Source organism: Lepidochelys kempii, chromosome 2, assembly GCF_965140285.1.
Source record: "Lepidochelys kempii isolate rLepKem1 chromosome 2, rLepKem1.hap1, whole genome shotgun sequence".
Classification (NCBI taxonomy): domain Eukaryota; kingdom Metazoa; phylum Chordata; order Testudines; family Cheloniidae; genus Lepidochelys; species Lepidochelys kempii.
Genome location: NC_136381.1, coordinates 258,609,699 through 258,629,863, shown reverse-complemented (window position 1 = coordinate 258,629,863; position 20,165 = coordinate 258,609,699). Strand labels below are relative to the sequence as shown.

The 20,165-nt window shown below is 44.5% G+C and overlaps 1 protein-coding gene across 6 annotated transcripts in view; it reads right to left on the bottom strand.

The window, feature by feature from the left end:
* LOC140907834 (mitogen-activated protein kinase kinase kinase 3) overlaps nucleotides 1–20,165 on the bottom strand; it is a 121,858-nt gene that overhangs the window by 68,586 nt on the left and 33,107 nt on the right. The window contains exon 1 of one of the 6 annotated variants that reach the window (XM_078851860.1): nucleotides 1,707–1,914. The exons of 4 other annotated variants lie outside the window; for them this stretch is intronic. The gene's annotated coding sequence lies outside the window, so the exon portion shown is untranslated. Of the gene's footprint in view, nucleotides 1–911; nucleotides 971–1,706; nucleotides 1,915–20,165 lie in introns of those variants that run through there. One more of the 6 variants, XM_078851861.1, reaches the window with a different exon arrangement.

Sequence of the window (20,165 nt, the reverse complement as noted above, 5' to 3'; positions counted from 1 at the left end):
TCCCACTTAACTCTGTGCAGAGGGCAAACTGCCTCAAAATATTAGCCTTTCGAGCCTGATCCAAAGCTCACTGAGTTCAGTGGGAGTCTCTGTCGGCATCAGTGGTTTGGACCAGACTCTTACTCCCCATCACACACACATGCATGTGTCCTAATTTCTTTTCAGAGATGTTTTAAGGCAGGATTCTTTAGGGTCCACGACTGGTGGCTGGAGGGGAGCTAGAGTCACTGGGCAACCAGAGTTCTATCCAGGTAGCCTGGAAGCGAAAGTCCACGGAATCCACTGAGGACGGGGGAAATAAACTGCTTGTCTGGGGCAGATGGAGGGGAGGGGATTTTGGTGGCTCCAAGCCCTGTTTAGTCTGAAACCACCCTTATCCTTTTTTAAGTGCTTAAACCTATTATCATATCCTCTGAATCCGGCTACAGGTTCTTCCACTGGCAAAATTCCAGCTATTAAAACCAGAGAGACTGGATGAAGGTAGGTTCTTGGAAAGTTCTTTAGAATAAGCAAGTGCCTCCAACAAACCTCCAAACTCCCCCAACAAGAGTCAAACACTGCAAGCAAGAAAGAAATTGTACTAAGAAACCCACTCAACTGTGAAGGTGTGAAAGGTCCAGCACGCAGCACCCTAACGCTATGAGAAAATACTGAGACATTATCTGCAGTGCTGAGAAGAAAGAGGCAAGAAATGGGCACACAGAAAACAGCGTGAAATCATGTAGTTGCTGGTCCAAACACTACTAAGACCCTGGGAATCTTTTCATTGAATCCAGTGGGATTTGGGGACTAAGCTCAAAACCAGCACTGGCTCCTCTCCCAAACACTGTGTGGGGCTGGATTTTATGATGAGCAATCCTGCAACAGGAAGGGTCTGGAGGGATTCTTCTAAACATGCAGTATGTCCTAACCTCTGCGGCGGCCATGCCTCCTCAGCAGAGCAGTCAAAAATGGGAAGGAAAAATTCCATGATTTTCATTCTGTAGGTTTAGAAAAGAAATACCTATTCAGATTATATTAAAAATTCATTTTTAACCCCCTACACACCCTTCTTCTGTGTTGCCATTGAAAAAGGGAAGTGGGGTGGTTGGAGAAATTACTGGGGGGGGGGCACGAGTGAAAACTGAAATTTTCAAAATAAAATTTCAAGTCACTGAAAAATTGTTCTTTTCTAAACCTTTAGAATGAAAAGGACTTTTCATGATTTTTATTTTTTTACAACAAAAAAGGATGACTAGTTTTCCAGATTCATTAAAAAAATAAACAGAAAATTTTGAAAAAAAAAATACCAGGTATTTTTCACAAAAACCCTCCGATTTCTTAAAAACAAGCAAACAAAAAAATCACCTTTTCCCCCACCAACAAAAACAAGAAGTTTCATTCAACATATTTCAACCAGCCCTACTACAAACCTGCTAATGTGCACTGTGGGCAATAATAACAACCACCACCACAGACAAACAGGGCTTAAATGTGGAATGGTGGAGTCCAATTTTTGCTAGTGTGATGGTGGCTGCCCTTTTGGCTGACACATCAGGGACTGAACCAGAGTCCTCCAGACCTAGAAACACGAACTAAAGAGCCACGGCTCTCTAGCTGAGGGCTCTAACTGACACATATTCTCTGTGAATGGAGCACAGAGTTGAACCATGTAATACACCCTCCCCAGCGGGTTACCCTAGGAGAACACAAAATGCACTACGAACCTTCCACCAGTGGAGACAGCGCTGTAAATGCATCTGCAGTTCCAAGAGAAGACCTGTCTCTTCCTAAGCTCCAAAGGACATTTGTTCATATCACAGAACCATGCAAGTGTCAGCACTATCAACCGCGTCTGCTCCGAAGAGGCCTGTAAGACGTTGCTGCAGATCAGGATTGACGCACGTTGGCAAGGCTGTTTTAGGGAAGCTTGCCACAGCGCAAAATACACCAACAAACAGGAACAGCCTAACATTTAAGAAGTTCTGAAATGACTCATACAGCAGCCAGCAAGTCAAAAAGCAACGCTGTGCTGCTCCCACGTGCAAGCCATTTCCTTATTGCTCTTCCTCCTGTGAGGAACAAGTGGATTTTGGAACAAAAATCTAGAATGCTTCTTGCAACACAGAGGTGAAGAGCGAAGTAGTGTGGTGAGCTGATGAGGAGCAGACCAAGTGCACCATCGACTGTGGGGTTTACTCAGAGCGAGTACACTTCAACAGTCTGCAAGGAGTCTGGGCCACAATCATCTGAAAGACTCTCATCGAACTCAATGGGTTTTGGATCAGGCTGGTGTAGTTCCTCTAAGAAGGAAGTGCCTACTCCAGACACTCAGGGGCCAATCCAGCAAAGCATTTAAGCACGTGCTTAACGCTACCTTTGACTTCAATGGAACGACAATAATTTTACAGCAGCTGAGGATCTGCCCCCATAGGACCCACACCTGCTTAAGTGCTGAGGATGAGGGCCATATTTAGCACTAATTAAAATCTGAAAATTCGCCACCCAAAAGGCACCAAGTCTTTAGAAAAACCTGGGTGCAGGCACCTGCGTGGATCCACCTCTCCGTCTATAACCACAGCAGCAATTTATCTAACCCTTTACTCCTTGGGCAGACCACTTTCTGTATGTGACTGTGCACAAATGGAACTAGCAGGGAATTGAGAGAGACTTTGTGGTTGTTTTTCTGCCAAGAGTGATTATTTTCTTCCCTCTCCCACCGCAAACCAATTGCAGTTTCCTAAATCAGAGTAAGCCTGGAATTAATGCACTACACAAAAGGCTAGTTTCTGTTTTCAGTTACACCAGGGTAAACCCAGAACTCCAATGAAGTTCATGGAATAACACCAGTGTAAAACCAATCAGAGAAAGGCCAGTCCAGTGCTTAAGGTGTTAGCCTAGGACAGGGATCGGCAACCTTTGGCACGCGGCCCATCAGGGAAATCCACTGATGGGCCGGGACGGTTTGTTTACCTGCAGAGTCTGCAGATTCGGCCGATAGCAGCTCCCACTGGCCGCGGTTTGCCGTCCCAGGCCAATGGCTGCGTGGGCTGAGGGATGTGTTGACCGCCGCTTCCCGCAGCCCCCATTAGCCTGATCAGGATCAGGGCTTCAGTTTTGTTCCCAAATGAGTAGTTACCACAATCCCAGTCAGGGTTTAGACTCTCAGACTTTAAGGTCAAAAAGGACCATCCTGATCATCTAGTCTGACCTCCTGCACAGTGCCGGCTACAGTACCTCTCTCACCCACTCCTGTAACAGACCCCTAACCTCTGGCAGAGTTACTGAAGTCCTCAAATCATGGTTTAAAGACTTCAAGTTACAGAGAATCCACCATTAAAGTGGTTTGAAAAAAAAATGAGGGGTTATAGTATAATCTGGGTCAGCATCATTGGTAAGGCAGTGCTGAAAGTGCACCCCTCAACTACCTGCCTCGAGTTCTAATTTTAAATTTGAAACCCCCTCCCTCCGTGCACACTGTAAGCACTGACCCCAGTGGTCTTCAGGGACGGTAAACCAAAAAAAGCTTGCAAGGCAACTAACTGGAAGGAAGCTGGAGCTGACCAACCATGCAAAATGCAAAGAGGCTGAGAAACAACTGAACATCTGTAGCGTTCACTGGCAACCTGGACACTTGCACTGGTTTCCCCTGACCCCAAATAGGTTTCTGGACACAAGCCATGGAATTTAATTTGGAATGCCAGCAAATCCAGACACAAGTTAAACAAACTAACAACAAAACAGAACTCTGCTGGCTGGAGGGTAATGGACAATACCAAGCCAATTAGAGCCATCAACACGACATTTAGGATGATACAGTTGTGGTGCACGAAAGATGAGATGAGGTCATAAAAGGAAGACGGCTACCCATAATGAAGAGGAGAGATGAAATCCCTGAAGTTCTCCACTTTATTGGCTAAAATCCTAGTGACAACAGCAAAGCTTGGGGGAAGTGAGGGTTTCCTTGGCACATGTCGCGATTTTGCTCGGGGTAATGGAGTCATGGATAACTCATATCTTGAGCCCCCTCCCATTAATACATAAAAAATGGCTTCACTATGCTGCCTTTCCACTAAACTGATGGCTGATTTGCAAGCCAGATTGGATCACGTCAGTGGTTTGATTACACTTGGATCAGACCCCGCTCCCAAAATGAGCGGCAATATGGTCACATACTCCAAATACTTCCTTTTACATTAAACCTAAAAAAAATCCAGAGCAGCACGAGGGCAGGTCACTTCTGCTGCTGTTCCTGCTTGAAGTGTCACTGCGCTGTCCTGACCCACCGTGACCACAGGGGTGAGTGGTGACTGCCTACTGTTTCACAGTCCAGCCCTACACAGCTCCAGAGGCAATTCTGCACAAGTCTCCCCATCTCCTGACAGGCTCTGCATGGAACCGTATCTTTCTGCAACCCCAGAAAAGGGACAGCAGAAGTTCCAGCAGCCCTAGACTCTACAGCACAACCACACAGAGAGCTAATCATTAGTCTACCAGACCGAGCCCCACATGGCTCACAGCAACAGAGCATTCCTCAAATGGAACGTTCCTCCAGCAGCATTGTCCAGTGGTTAGAGCAGGAATCAGGAGATCCTGGTTCTGCTGCTGACTCTGCCAATGCCTTGCTTTGTGATGTTGGTCAAGTCACTTATGCTAAAAGCCTCTGATAGTTTTGGGTGTCCAACTTGAATCAGCTGATTTTCAGAAGTGCCCGGCCCCCCGAAGTTCTGACTGACATCAACATGCAAAGCAGGCGTTAAGCAATCTAACAAGTCCGGGCCTAGTGGTCTCAAGTTGGGCTCCTGGAAAAGGAGACACCAAAATTAGTAGACACTTGAAACATTTAGGCCTTAAACTCTCTATAACTTGATGTCTCCATCTATTGAAGAGGTAAATAATACCCATCTTGGAAAGCACTTTGAGATTCTTAAATGAAAAGCCATAAACAATTGCAAAGTATTAGCAGCTGCATTAAGCACGATACAAAAGCATGATACAAATCTCACTATTGCTACAAGATGAGCCAGCGAAGCCCTATAAAGATGACTTTCTTTTTGTTATGAGTGTGAAAAGCCCTCTTCCTCCACTCAAACCTGAAACATTTGCATTTCAGGAACCCCTTTCTAAACTCTGCAGATGAAAATAGACGTAAATTACTTCCTCGAAAAGCCTGTGCATTTCTCAGCATCAAGAGTAGCTTCAGAGGTTAAAACATAGATAGACGTCGACTCTCGATCACCCAGCTTAATAGCAAACACTCCAAGCATCAGGATTTCAGCTGCAACCAGCACAGATGCAGCATTTACATCACCGGTTGCAAAACTGTCCTTTCACAGACCTGTTTACAAAGTTCTTGCGTAGGGTTGACATTGCCCAGACTAACTCTCAGGCCTGTCCTAATTGCAGCTCCTGGGATCTCTGAGCAGACTGAAGGGCGGGGAACTTTGTTTCATGGAAATGAGCAGCCAGCTCAGCTAGTTCTATCAAGAGTCAAACAAGGAGTGGAACCTATTGGATAATCAAAACCAAATGCTACTCCCAAGAGTCTTCTGCTAAAGATGAGTCATCCTTTGCTGTTCTTTACTTGGCTGCGTTAAAAACAAAAATTTTGGGGTGTACGCTGGTGAGCCCTCCATGGGCAGAAAACCCAATGGAAGCAACGGAAAGCCCATGCACGCAGGGGACTTGCAAGATCAAGTTCTTTGCTCGTACGCTGCAGGCTTACGAACAAGCAGCAAAGACTTCATGGCAAACATACCTCCCTGTTCCATCACAGATCCAGAGCAAAACAACTGCAAGTTACACACTGCAAAGGAAGTACTAGGAGGTACCCAGATGCTCTCAAAGCTGGCTTTCCCTTCACAGCTGGTGAAAGGAATCAGTCCCCTAAATCCCCTTACACCTCCACTCCTTTTGTTCTCTGCACCAGTTAATTCAGCATTGGTGAAATGTACTAGGATGAATTCCCGGAGGAGCTAAGTCCACTACTTATCCACAGAACATGTGTAACATAGGCTTCCCTGCTCACACAGGATCAGGGACCAGAGAAGGTGGTTATGACAGCAACAACAACACAGGAAAAGAAAAAAAAAGGTATTTAGGCTCCTAACTTCCACTTATTTCAATGGACTTCAGAAGCCTAAATACCCTTGTGGATCTGTGCCTAAGTATGTTTTGTTTTGTATTATCTGTTGCCTTTGTCTCCAGTTCCTCCTTCCCACACCACCCTGCCCCTTTCATATCACATTCATCATCAACTCCTTTTAAGCATTTCTGCTGAATTTAGTTGACTGTCCCCGTGCCCTGTTCCTTTTTATTACTGAATCGCTAACACACATTGGAGACTTTTAAAAACACATCAGGGACGGGGGGGGGGGGGGTTCCCATTTGAAATTGCCACGGTCTGATATAATTTCAAAGGAAATGGGCCTGATTTTCAAAAGCGCTCAGAGCCTGCAACACTAAATGAACTCACTGGGCCTGATCCAAACTCCTATTAAAGGCAATGAGGAAAAAGGAAAGGACACCCACTAACTTCAGTGGACTTTGCATCAGACTCACTATGTGCTACAGATGCACAGTATCTCTGACTATCAGGCATCTTTCTACATACCTTTTTCTACCAAATCTATTGTCTTTTTTCCTACAAGAATTGTTGGGTGGGTGGGTGGGTGGGTAAGGGGGCAGTTTTGTATTCTTAAAGAAAGCAAACCTCCCTATCCATATCAGCAAGATCTCAAATGAATCCTGCGAGGTGCTGGGCACCCACAGCCTCTGCTGATTACCACTGGGAGTTTAGGATACTCAGCACGCTGCAGGACCAGGTAGAAAGTGAAATCCATTTAAAGCCATTGCTGCAATTTGATGTCTCTCTCCCTGCATCAGGTTCACACTTCAAAGGCCTGCTATACCACTTTAGTTCTACAGCTAGTGCAACAGATAGAGGGACTAGGAGATTTTAAATTTCAATCCTGATGTGATAAGTAAGCTTCTGCATGAGAAAAATGACAGCAGAAATTGAGAGTTTGAAGGTCACAACAGACCACCCAAAATGATCCAGCTGTGAAGAGACACAGAAAATGAAGACAAGACAAAGGAATAACTTAGTAGGGTTCAGATGGGCTAGAGTCTAGACAGTTCTGTTATTGTTGGCTTCACTAATAGGTCATTACGAAGCACAGCTAATGGTAGATCCGTGGATCTGCTTCCATCAACATGCAAGCATTGATGTGGCTTGAACAGCTGCATTTAGTAAGGACAGAAAGGAAGCAAAAGTAAAATAGGATCTTGTGAAGAGTTATATGCAATGCAGACTATGATCTCATCAGCTCTCACTAGCTAAACAGGATGGGACAAAGATCTAGGAAAAACCCAGGGTGCTGCAGAAGAGAAGAATATCAGCTGCTGAGTCATTACTGAACCACAGACTCATACTTTAACACTAGAAGGGACCATCATGTTCATCTAGTCTGACCCCCCTGCACATTGCAGGCCACAGAACCTCACCCACCCCGTCTGTAATAGGCCCATAACCTTTGGCTGAGTTACTGAAATCCTCAGATCATGATTCAAAAACTTCAAGTTACAGAGAATCCACCATTTACACTAGTTTAAACCTGCCAGTGACCCGTGTCCCACGCTGCAGAGGAAGGCAAAAAAAACCCCCAGGGTCTGCCAATTTAACCTAGGGGAAATTTTTTTCTCAACCCCAACTATGGCAACCCCTAAGGAACTCCACTAGTAACCTCCCTCCAGCCTGACAACCAACACCTCAGCATGCTGCTAACGGGCTCTCTAATGGATAAAATGCAAAACCACACTCCTGACCATTTGCAGTCATCAAATATCCCACAGTGCTTTCTGCAAGACTAGTGCTGTTAGCCCAGCCCATGTAAATTCCACACGCCCTCTCATTGGCTACACTCCACCCCAGGGCACGTAGGCAGGGACGTAACTCCTGTGTACGCTCCCCGACAAAGAAGAGAGTTACATGTAGGCTGATGGTGCAGATCAGTAACAGAGGAGTATTAAAAACAGAAAAGAAACCTGACCAAACACACTTCAGTTATCAAAACCTGCCATTTGAAACCCAGGCTGAGTAGTTAAGGTTATAGGTAAAAGAAATCCAAATATATGGAAACAGGCCGATGCACAGCTACAAGACCCGAACGACCTTAGCTCTGCTCCTAGAGTGAATTCAGCCTTCATCTTTCCCTCCTTGCTCCTGTCAGACCTTGTCATAAATATAAAGGGAAGGGTAAACACTTTTAAAATCCCTCCTGGCCAGAGGAAAAATCCTTTCACTTGTAAAGGGTTAAGAAGCTAGGATAACCTCACTGGCACCTAACCAAAATGACCAATGAGGAGACAAGATACTTCCAAAAGCTGGGAGGAGGGAGAAAAACAAAGGGTCTGTGTCTGTCTGTGAGATACTTTTGCCAGGGACAGAACAGGAATGGAGTCTTATAACTTAGTAAGTAATCTAGCTAGATATGCATTAGATTATGATTTCTTTAAATGGCTGAGAAATTAAGTTGTGCTGAATAGAATGAATATTCCTGTCTGTGTCCTTTTTGTAACCTTAAGGTTTTGCCTAGAGGGATTCTCTATGTTTTGAATCTAATTACCCTGTAAGGTATTTAACATCCTGATTTTACAGAGGTGATTCTTTTTACTGTATCTTCTATTAAAATGTTTCTTTTCAAGAACTGAATACTTTTTTCATTGTTCTAAGATCCAAGGGTTTGGGTCTGTGGTCACCTATGCAAATTGGTGAGGATTTTTACCAAACCTTCCCCAGGAAGTGGGGTGCAAGGGTTGGGAGGATTTTGGGGGGGAAGACGTTTCCAAACAACGTTTTCCCAATAAACCCAGATAAACGTTTGGTAGTGGAAGTCCAAGGGCAAAGGGTAAAATAGTTTGTACCTTGGGGAAGTTTTAACCTAAGCTGGTAAAAGTAAGCTTGGGGGGTTTTCATGCAGGTCCCCACATCTGTACCCTAGAGTTCAGAGTGGGGAAGGAACCTTGACAGACCTACTTTGTAAGATGTGGTATTTCTGATCAAGGGGTTCAATTCATTTTGCAGCTCGTTCACTATTTATCATTTGCCTGATGGTTCCGCCTAGAAGTCCCAGCTGGGGTCAGGGACCCACTGTCCTCAGCATTACACGAACACATGGTGAGAAAGATGCTCCCTACCCTCAAGGGCCTACCATCTAAACAGACAAAGGGTGGGAGAAATGAATTATCCCCGTTTTACAGATGGGGAACCGAGACATAGACCAGGTCTATACTAGAAACCTTTGCCAGTATAGCAATGTCACTTAGGGGTGCGACTTTTTATATCAGCAAAATCCCTAGTAAGGCTAAGAGTAGACAGCAGAGGGGAGTGCACGGGTAACAAATACAATGGCTGCTATCTTGGCCAACACACTGGGGGGGTGGAGGGGGGGATGAACTGGAGATTATCAGAGCTGGAAACTGCTGCAGCTCGAGCCAAAGAGCCCAGACTCTCCAGCTAGGGCTGTGACAGACTCCTATCTGTTGTGGATCAGGCATGGGGATTGGGGGTCCTGCAATACACACTCAGCAGTAGGCTATACAAGCATTCCTCTGGGATCTGTCCCCTCTGAAAAATATCAAGCACTATATAAGTGTTAATGGTACCTCACAGACTTTAATGTCTAAAGGGACCACTGTGACCATCTAGTCGGACCTCCTGTACATCACAGGCCATAGAACCTCTCCCACGCACTCCTGTAATAGACTCCTAACCTCTGGCTGAACTACTGAAGTCCTCAAATCATGATTTAAAGAACTCAGGTTATAGAGAATCCACCATTTACACTAGTTTAAACCTGCAAGTGAGCTAGGCCTCATGCTGCAAAGGAAGGCAAAACCCCTCCAGGGTCTCTGCCAATCTAACCTGGGGGAAATTCCTTCTCGACCCCAAATATGGTGATCAGTAAGACTCTGAGCATGTTGGCAAGACCCACCAGCCAGACACCTGGGAAAGAATTCTCTGTAGTATCCCTCCCCATCTAGTGTCCCATCACTGGCTGTTGGTGATACTTGCTACTAGCAGTCGCTGCTGGGCCAAATGCCATCGTAGGCAACCTCATCATACCATCCCCTCCATAAATTTAACAAGCTCAGTCTTGAAGCCACCTAGGTGTTTTGCCCCCACTGCTCCTCTTGGAAGGCTGTTCCAGAATGTCACTCATCTCATGGTTACAATGGTTAATTTCAAGCCTAAACTTGTTGATGGTCATTTGATCTTGTGTCAACCTAGGCGCTTGACTTAAATAACTCCTCTCCCTCTCTCTAAATATAACAGAGGGATAAATAGGAGAGCGCAGCCATGTCTCCCCTCAGCCCTTGTTTGGTTAAGCTAAACCAGCTAAGTTCCTTAAGTCTCCTCTTGTAAGGTAGGTTCTCCAGTCCTCAGATCATCCAAGCATCCCTTCTCTACACCTGTTCCAGTTTGAATTCATCTTTCTAAAACATTAAACACCAGAATTGCACACAGTATTCCAGATGAGGTCTCACCAGTGCCTTGTGTAGAGGTACTAATATTTCCCTCTCTCTGCTGGAAATACCTCACCTGATGCATACTAGGATTACATTAGCCTTTTTCAGACATCACTTTGGCAGCTCATAGTCATAATGTGATCAACCAGACCCCAGGTCTTTCTCCTCCACGGTCACTTCCAACTAATACTTCCCCATCTTATAGCAAACATTCTTGTTAGTCAGTCCCTAAGTGCATGACCTTTCACTTTGCACTATTAAATTTCACTCCATTTCTATTACTCCAGTTTTCAAGATTGTCCAGATCTTATTGTATGACATTCTGATTCTCTTCCATACTGACAACTCCCAACTTTGTGTCATCTGCAAATATTATTAGCACACTCCCACTTTTTGTGCCAACGTCATTAATGAAAATGTTAAATAAAATTGGTCCCAAGATCAATCCCTGAGCAACTCCAATAGCAGGTCTCTATCCATATCCAGATTGGACTCTCAGGGTCTGTAGCACACTCCAAGCACTATCCCAGTAGAGCCTCTGTTAGCTTTCTTCCCCAAAGTGATTTTGACCCGAACAGAGTCCATTTTATCCACTCCATCACTTCTGATTTCTTTGCAGTCTCTCTCATCGATATACAATGCTATTCTATCACATTTACTTCCATCCTTCCTGAACAGCACAGGTTATACCCTTCAATACCCATACTCCAGTCAGGACTCCACCATGTTTCTGTTACCCCTATAATGTCTGGTTTCACTTCCTGCACCCGTAGTTCTACTTCCTCCATTTTGTTACCCAGGCTGTTGCATTGGTGTACAGACATCTTTGCTGCTTCTGCTTGGCTTCAGACAGATTCCTCGCCCAATAGGCACAGTCATTCAATTGCCAGTGTTGCCTACCTGACTATTAGCATCATTGGTATTGGGAATTTCCTCTTGAAGTTCATTCTCCTACCCTCTGTTGTTCCTTTCTCCACTGCTGTATCCTCCCTTACTTGATTTTCCTCCCACTCCATATTAGAATCAGGCATGGAGATTACATGAGCATCTCCGAAAGGTCTCCCCCAAATTCCTAGTTTAGAACTCTTTTAATCAGCTGTGCCAACCTCCATCCCAAACTGGAGTCCATCCCATGAGAACAGTCTTCTGTCTGTGAATGCCTTCCCATGGTTGAACATCCCAAAGCCCTCCCATAGCACCACTGCCTGAGCCATCTGTTGATCATTATAATCTCGTCTCGCCTTCGCTCTCCTCCTCTAGGGACAAGTAAAATTCCCCTGAAGATCACCTGAGCCTCCATTTCTTTAAGCATCTTTCCCAGTCTAGCATAGTCTCCCTTGATGCATTCCAGCAACAATCTGACAGCATCATTTGTTCCTACGTGAAGAACAATCGGTAGATTGTTTCCCACTCCCACTAGAATCCTCTTCAGCCTCGGGTCCACATCCCAGATCTTAACTCCCAGCAAAGAGCACATCCTTCTGTTCTCTGGATCAGCTCTGGTGACAGGCCTGTCCATTCTTCTTAGTAGGGAGTAGACCTGCCTCTTCCTGGTGTTGGTGCAATTCTCCGGCCTTCCTCCTATTCTTTCTAGCAGCAAGTTCTCTTGTCTGCAGCAATAGAGAATGTTATAAATGTCCATCTAGTATTCGATAAATAGAGAACCTTCCATCTAAACGTAAGCCAGCAGTGCACAATTAATCTCATTTACCCAGTCACACTGGAGGAGCAGTATTACATTTCAGCTTAAAAAACCCAGTCATGCAGACTGCTGCATACTGTGCTGAAACTGGTTACCATCAAAGCACACTTCTTTAGTGTCATTGCTTATGACTCACGAGCCACATTCTGCTGTCATTCACCTTCATTCAACCCCATAAGAGGGGTCAATGAGGTTACAATGATGTAACTGTGGGAAGAATGTAGCTCGGAATGTCACAAGGACCACCGGTATGCGATCAGGTAATGAGAGACCCTATTGTGATACAGGGTTTCTGAAGCCTCTTTGAAAATTTGTTCATTGATGGTCTAAGCAACTCGGGAATTGCTGTACAGGAAAAAACTAAGGTACTACAGGTTTCAGAGTAGCAGCCGTGTTAGTCTGTATTCGCAAAAAGAAAAGGAGTACTTGTGGCACCTTAGAGACTAACCAACATCTGGACCCATGGAAAAGAAGCCCTTGAGGAATTCCACCATGATTTCAACAATTTCCATGCCAACATCAATCTCAGCCTAGAATCCTAGAATATCAGGGTTGGAAGGGACCTCAGGAGGTCATCTAGTCCAACCCCCTGCTCAAAGCAGGACCAATCCCCAATTTTTGACCCAAATGGCCCCCAAATGTAGCCTGGACCAGTCTACACAAGAGATCCACTTCCTGGACACTATGGTGCTAATAAGCGATGGTGACATAAACACCACCCTACACCAGAAACCTATTGACTGCTATTCCTACCTACGTGCCTCCAGCTTTCACCCTGACCACACCACACGATCCATCATCTATAGCCAAGCTCTGCGATACAACTGCATTTGCTCCAACCCCTCAGACAGAAACAAACACCTACAAGATCTCTATCAAGCATTCTTACAACTACAATACCCACCTGCTGAAGTGAAGAAACAGATTGACAGAGCCAGAAGAGTACCCAGAAGTCACCTGCTACAGGACAGGCCCAACAAAGATAATAACAGAACGCCACTAGCCATCACCTTCAGCCCCCAACTAAAACCTCTCCAACGCATCATCAAGGATCTACAACCTATCCTGAAGGACGACCCACCACTCTCACAGATCTTGGGAGACAGGCCAGTCCTTGCCTACAGACAGCCCCCCAACCTGAAGCAAATACTCACCAGCAACCACACACACCACACAACAGAACCACTAATCCAGGAACCTATACTTGCAACAAAGCCCGTTGCCAACTGTGTCCACATATCTATTCAGGGGACACCATCATAGGGCCTAATCACATCAGCCACACTATCAGAGGCTCATTCACCTGAGCATCTACCAATGTGATATATGCCATCATGTGCCAGCAATGTCCCTCTGCCATGTACATTGGTCAAACTGGACAGTCTCTACGTAAAAGAGTAAATGGGCACAAATCAGATGTCAAGAATTATAACATTCATAAACCAGTTGGAGAACACTTCAATCTCCCTGGTCACTCGATTAGAGACCTAAAAGTGACAATTCTTCCACAAAAAGATTTCAAAAACAGACTCCAACGAAAGATTGCTGAATTGGAATTAATTTGCAAACTGGATACAATTAACTTAGTTTTACCTTGTGTAATGACACATCCACTCCCAGTCTCTATTCAAGAATATTTTCCCCATGTTTATTCCCCCCCCCCCCCCCGCCTCACCGCTCCTCGGATGTTCCTCTTAACTGCTGGAAATGGCCCACCTTGATTATCACCACAAAAGGTTTTCTCCCCCCCCCCGCTCTCCTGCTGGTAATCGCTCATCTTAAGTGACCACTCTCCTTACAGTGTGTATGATAACACCCATTGTATCATGTTCTGTGTGTGTATAAATCGCCTCACTGTATTTTCCACTGAATGCAGCCGATGAAGTGAGCTGTAGCTCACGAAAGCTCACGCTCAAATAAACTGGTTAGTCTCTAAGATGCCACTAGTCCTCCTTCTCTTTCTAAGGTACTACAGGCTCTTGACTGCATATTCACTATAACCCAGGAATATGACCAATCCGGAGAACATTTAAGGCCCCATCTCCAGGGAGGTGTTGAAGGTTAAAAGTCGTTTCTTCAGTCAGAAAGCTTCTTTCCGCTTAAAGTGGATTTTTATCTTAAGTAAATAACGGTAGTGTAGCACATAAGATATTCCGATCACCTAACTGTGTGGAAGAGCAAGGCAACAATCCAAACACTTATGCCCATGAATAGTGTCATTGACTTCAAGGGAATTAGTGCATAAAGTTATGCAAACACTTAAGCATTTGCTTGATGAGGATCTTAATATGGTAGAGCCCCAATTTTAGGAACACCAATCTGACAAGCAACCAACTGCACATACCATTTTTCCACTACAGGGAAAACAAAATAAAATAATAAATAAAATTGGCTCCCCACCTTTTCTGGGTTGAGCCTTTTGTGCTCTGCCTCCCGAGAGGCGCAGCATAAAACTTGGCCCTTTGTCCTTCAAGGACGCATTTCCTGAACACAGAAGCCCGACTCTTCCTTGCACACCCACTGACGGCACCGTACAGCTTACAAAACTAGTCACAACCCCCCCCCCCCATTTCTCTTTCCTCACCCTCACATTAAGAAAACCCTTACACAGCAAACATAGGGCAGGGTAAAAAGAACAAAGGTGCCTCCTTCTAGACAGTAAAAGATCCTTTTTCTAAGGTTGTAGGATTAGATATTCATCCCTCCCATTGGCACTGTTGGAGCTGGAGATGCCCCCATTTTCGAAGGTGCAGTTTTGCCTCCCATAAATTAACCCCCCTACCCTCCCCCCATCACTGAATTGCCAGGAAAGAGCCAGGAATACAATAGGTGGCACAAATCTGCGGGAGCAATTTACTGTGGGCACAAAATCATGCTCATAAATACAGACACTTGATTTGAAAACGTTCAGGGGGAAAAATAATAAAATCTCTACTGTACTGATCTCAGCAGGGAGACAACATCAATACAAATGTAGCAGACACTTCTGCGCAAACAAACCAGGAGGTGAACACCAGGGCACATAAACTTGGACCCAGGTACAGGAAGTAAAAACTGTAATAATCCACTGTGGCCCAAAGGACCCATTCAGCACCTTGTTACTGCAGGTTTAGATGATTGTAGCTCCACTCGTCAAGTCTAAATCCTCCAGCACCAGGGGCTTAGCTGGCAACAACTTTGCTATGTATATTATTAGGTCACATTCATTACGCTATCTGATTCAAAACAGGGTTGTGAAATAATCCACACATTGCAGCATATCATTGCACAGCTACGTCTACTCGCTAAAGATGCCTCTTTCTGCTCAATTTACTGTTGAATATTTCAAAACAACAATTACATACATAAGGCTCAATTCTGCCTTCAGCTGCTGAGGTACTAGTCCCATTAGAAGGTCATTCGCTCTAACTTACATGGATGCTACTTCAGTTATTGTTCTCTAGTTTATTAATAGTAGTATTAATTAGTAACTATTAATTATGGGGGATGGCCTAGGGGCCCTAGACGGGGACTCAAGAGATCAGGTTCTATTCTCAGCTCTGCCACTGGCCTGCTGGGTGACCTTGGGCAAGTCACGTCACCAACCTGTGCCTCAGTTTCCCCATCTGTAAAATGGGGATTAGTGATACTTGACTTCCTTTGTAAAGCACTTTGAAATGTACAGATAAAGAGAGAGCTTCATTTCTCTAAATAAAAATACCTATTCACTACTTCAGTACACCCACCCCCACCTCAAAAATCTGTAAAATGACCTAGAGACAATCAGATTACCAAATCTCTATATGAAAAAGCAGTAGTTATACCGCAGGGCAACCCTATTTGGAATCCCTCTGCACAGAGCGAAAGTTTCAAGGAACTGAAATGACAGATAACCCAGCGTTCATCTCTCCAACTCAGTTAAACATTAACAACACAGAGTGAATGCCTGCCCACGTGGAGGTACACAAAGCTAGCATACAGAGAGGACCAGACCATGAGGATTGGAGGCATATCTAGAAACTAGGGCTGTCAAGCAAGTAAAAAAATTAATTGTGATTAATCACACTGTTAAACAATAACAGAATACGATTTATTTAAATATCGTGGATGTTTTCTACATTTTCAAATATATCAATTTCAATTACAACACAGAATACAAAACGTACAGTGCTTACTTTATATTTATTTTTTATTACAAATATTTGCATTGTAAACAAATAAATAGTATTTTTCGCTTCTCCCATTACAAGTACTGTAGTGCAATCTCTATCATGAAAGTGGGAGGGATAGCTCGGTGGATGATCTCCTGAGGTCCCTTCCAACTCTGATATTCTATGATTCTAAAGTTAAACTTTCAAATGTAGAATTATGTACAAAGAAACCTGCATTAAAAAGGTAAAACTTTAGAGCCTACAAGTCCACTCAGTTCTACTTCTTGTTCAGCCAATCGCTCAGACAAACAAGTTTGTTTACATTTTCAGGAGATAATGCTGCCTGCTTCTTGTTTACAATGTCACCTGAAAGTGAGAACAGGCGTTCTCATGGCACTGTCGTAGCCGGTGTCACAAAATATTTACATGCCAGATGCGCTAAAGAGTCATATGTCCCTTTATGCTTCAACCACCATTTCAGAGGACATGGTTCCATGCTGATAAGGGGTTCTGCTCGATAACTATTCAAAACAGTGTGGACCCACTCATGTTCATTTTCATCAACCAAGTCAGATGCCACCAAGAGAAGGCTGATTTTCTTTTTGGGTGGTTCAGGTTCTGTAGTTTCTGCATCGGAGTGTTGCTCTTTAAAGACTTCAGAAAGCATGCTCCACACCTCGTCCCTCTTAGATTTTGGAAGGCACTTCAGATTCTTAAACCTTGGGTCGAGTGATGTATCTCTCCTTAGAAATCTCACATTGGTACCTTCTTTGTGTTTTGTCAAATCTGCAGCAAAATGTTCTCAAAATGAACAACATGTGCTGGGGTCATCATCTGTGGCTGCTATAACATAAAATATATGGCAGAATGCGGATAAAATAGAGAAGAGGCATACAATTCTCCCCCAAGGAGTTCAGTCACAAATTTAATTAACACTTTTTTTTTAAACGAGCATCATCAGCAGGGAAGCATGTGCTCGGGAATGGTGGCCGAAGCATGAAGGGGCATATGAATGTTTAGCATATCTGGCATGAAAATACCTTGCAATGCTGGACACAAAGTGCCATGCGAATGCTTGTTCTCACTTTCAGGTGATATTGTAAATAAGAAGCAGGCAGCATGATCTCCCGTAAATGGAAACAAACTTGTTTGTCTTAGTGGTTGGCTGAACAGGAAATAGGACTGAGTGGACTTGTAGGCTCTAAAGTTTTACACTGTTTTGTATTCGAGTGCAGTTATATAACAAAAAAAATCTACATTTGTAAATTTCACTTTCACAATAAAGAAATCGCACTTCAGTACTTGTATGAGGTGAATTGAAAAATGCTACTTCATAGTGATCAATGGCTCCATGTCTAGTTGGCAGCCGGTATCAAGTGGAGTGCCCCAAGGGTCGGTCCTGGGGCCGGTTTTATTCAATATCTTCATAAATGATCTGGAGGATGGTGTGGATTGCACTCTCAGCAAATTTGCGGATGATACTAAACTGGGAGGAGTGGTAGATACGCTGGAGGGGAGGGATAGGATACAGAAGGACCTAGACCAATTGGAAGATTGGGCCAAAAGGAATCTGATGAGGTTCAATAAGGATAAGTGCAGGGTCCTGCACTTAGGACGGAAGAACCCAATGCACAGCTACAGACTAGGGACCGAATGGCTAGGCAGCAGTTCTGCAGAAAAGGACCTAGGGGTGACAGTGGACGAGAAGCTGGATATGAGTCAGCAGTGTGCCCTTGTTGCCAAGAAGGCCAATGGCATTTTGGGATGTATAAGTAGGGGCATAGCGAACAGATCGAGGGACGTGATCGTTCCCCTCTATTCGACATTGGTGAGGCCTCATCTGGAGTACTGTGTCCAGTTTTGGGCCCCACACTTCAAGAAGGATGTGGATAAATTGGAGAGAGTCCAGCGAAGGGCAACAAAAATGATTAGGGGACTGGAACACATGAGTTATGAGGAGAGGCTGAGGGAGCTGGGATTGTTTAGCCTGCAGAAGAGAAGAATGAGGGGGGATTTGATAGCTGCTTTCAACTACCTGAAAGGGGGTTCCAAAGAGGATGGCTCTAGACTGTTCTCAATGGTAGCAGATGACAGAACGAGGAGTAATGGTCTCAAGTTGCAGTGGGGGAGGTTTAGATTGGATATTAGGAAAAACTTTTTCACTAAGAGGGTGGTAAAACACTGGAATGCGTTACCTAGGGAGGTGGTAGAATCTCCTTCCTTAGAGGTTTTTAAGGTCAGGCTTGACAAAGCCCTGGCTGGGATGATTTAACTGGGAATTGGTCCTGCTTCGAGCAGGGGGTTGGACTAGATGACCTTCAGGGGTCCCTTCCAACCCTGATATTCTATGATTCTATGATTTGTAATCAAAAATAATATAACTTGAGCACTATACACTTGGTATTCTGTGTTGTAATTGAAGTCAATTATATTTGAAAAGGTAGAAAAAGAAAAATATTTAATAAATTTCTACTGGGATTCTATTGTTTAACAGAGCGATTAAAACTGCAATTAATCGTGATTTTTTTTTTTGAGTTAACTGCATCAGTCAACTGTGATTAATCAACAGCCCTGCTAGAAACACAGGAAAAGACTTCAAATGGCACTCAGGACTACTCTATAAAAGCTAAGGACTACTCTATAAAAGTTAAGGGACCCTATAGGATTTACACCCTTACTCAAGTAACCTGCTGGATCAGGGCCTAATGGACAAGTTTGCAATAGTCTTTATCTTTTGTAGGTTCAAGTTAGACCCTTCAGGCTTCTGTGGGAGCTCTGAGTGGGGGATGAAGGTAGGATCAGGCGCTTAAGGAAAGAATGTGACACTGGAGTAAACCTGAAAGAAGAAAATGTTTACATAGAAATATAGCTGGCTGGTTATTTTCCTGCCTCTCTCTGATACCATTGAAGGTTTCTGTGCTCTCATAAAGGGTTCTTTCTCCCTCACAGACCTCCTTCCCCTAATGCTCAATGCTACAGCGAAGCCACAGTCCTGGGTCTGTGAGTTCATAGTCTGTTGCCAGGGCAATGGCTGTGATGTCCCAGATACAGCATTATTGGGCTGATCTTGCATTGCTTGGGTACCCCGGACTCCTAGTTGAAGTCAGGGGAGTCTGGCGTGAACGAGACATGGGGGATGACTCAGGAGTGCAGGATCTGGGAGGGGGGGGAAGTGCTTGTCTAAACACAAATAAATATTGTAATTTGCAAACAGGGCAAGAAAACTTACGGGACATGTGGAACAATACCACAACCCCCCTGCACTTTTATAGCTCCAGCCACAGGAGGATCAATAAGCCCTTTTCAAAAAACAGGTATGGCCTTGATTTTAAAAATGGAGAAAATGAAGCTCAGAAAAATGAAGGGATAGATTCATGCCTGCACTGCTGTGGGCTCTGATACAGGGACAAGGGCAGGTATTTTGTGCCTGCTTTATTCATTGCCACAGGATTCAACCCTCAGATTCCATCCTGCTTCAACAGACCCTAAAGAGCTTTGTAAGGGGACGAAATCAACCAGCTGCTGCTCTCAGTCCCACCCCTACCTACTCACCATCTGCCAGCCCACCATGGAAAACCCCCTGCACCCAAAACTGGCATGGAGCTGACAGAGTCAACTCAGAGGGTCTCTCCTGTACCAAGGACATCCCCTAGCAGTAGCAGAGGGAGAGACTTCTACCTGACCACACCCATTCTGTGCCACCTTCCTGTAAGTGGCAAGGGGCTATTTGGGTAATATGATTAATAACTGTTCCGCTCCCTTTTTCTGCGCCTCAGCTCATCTCTCTGCTGAAGCACAAGGCCAGAGTTCGGCCTTTTCAGGAA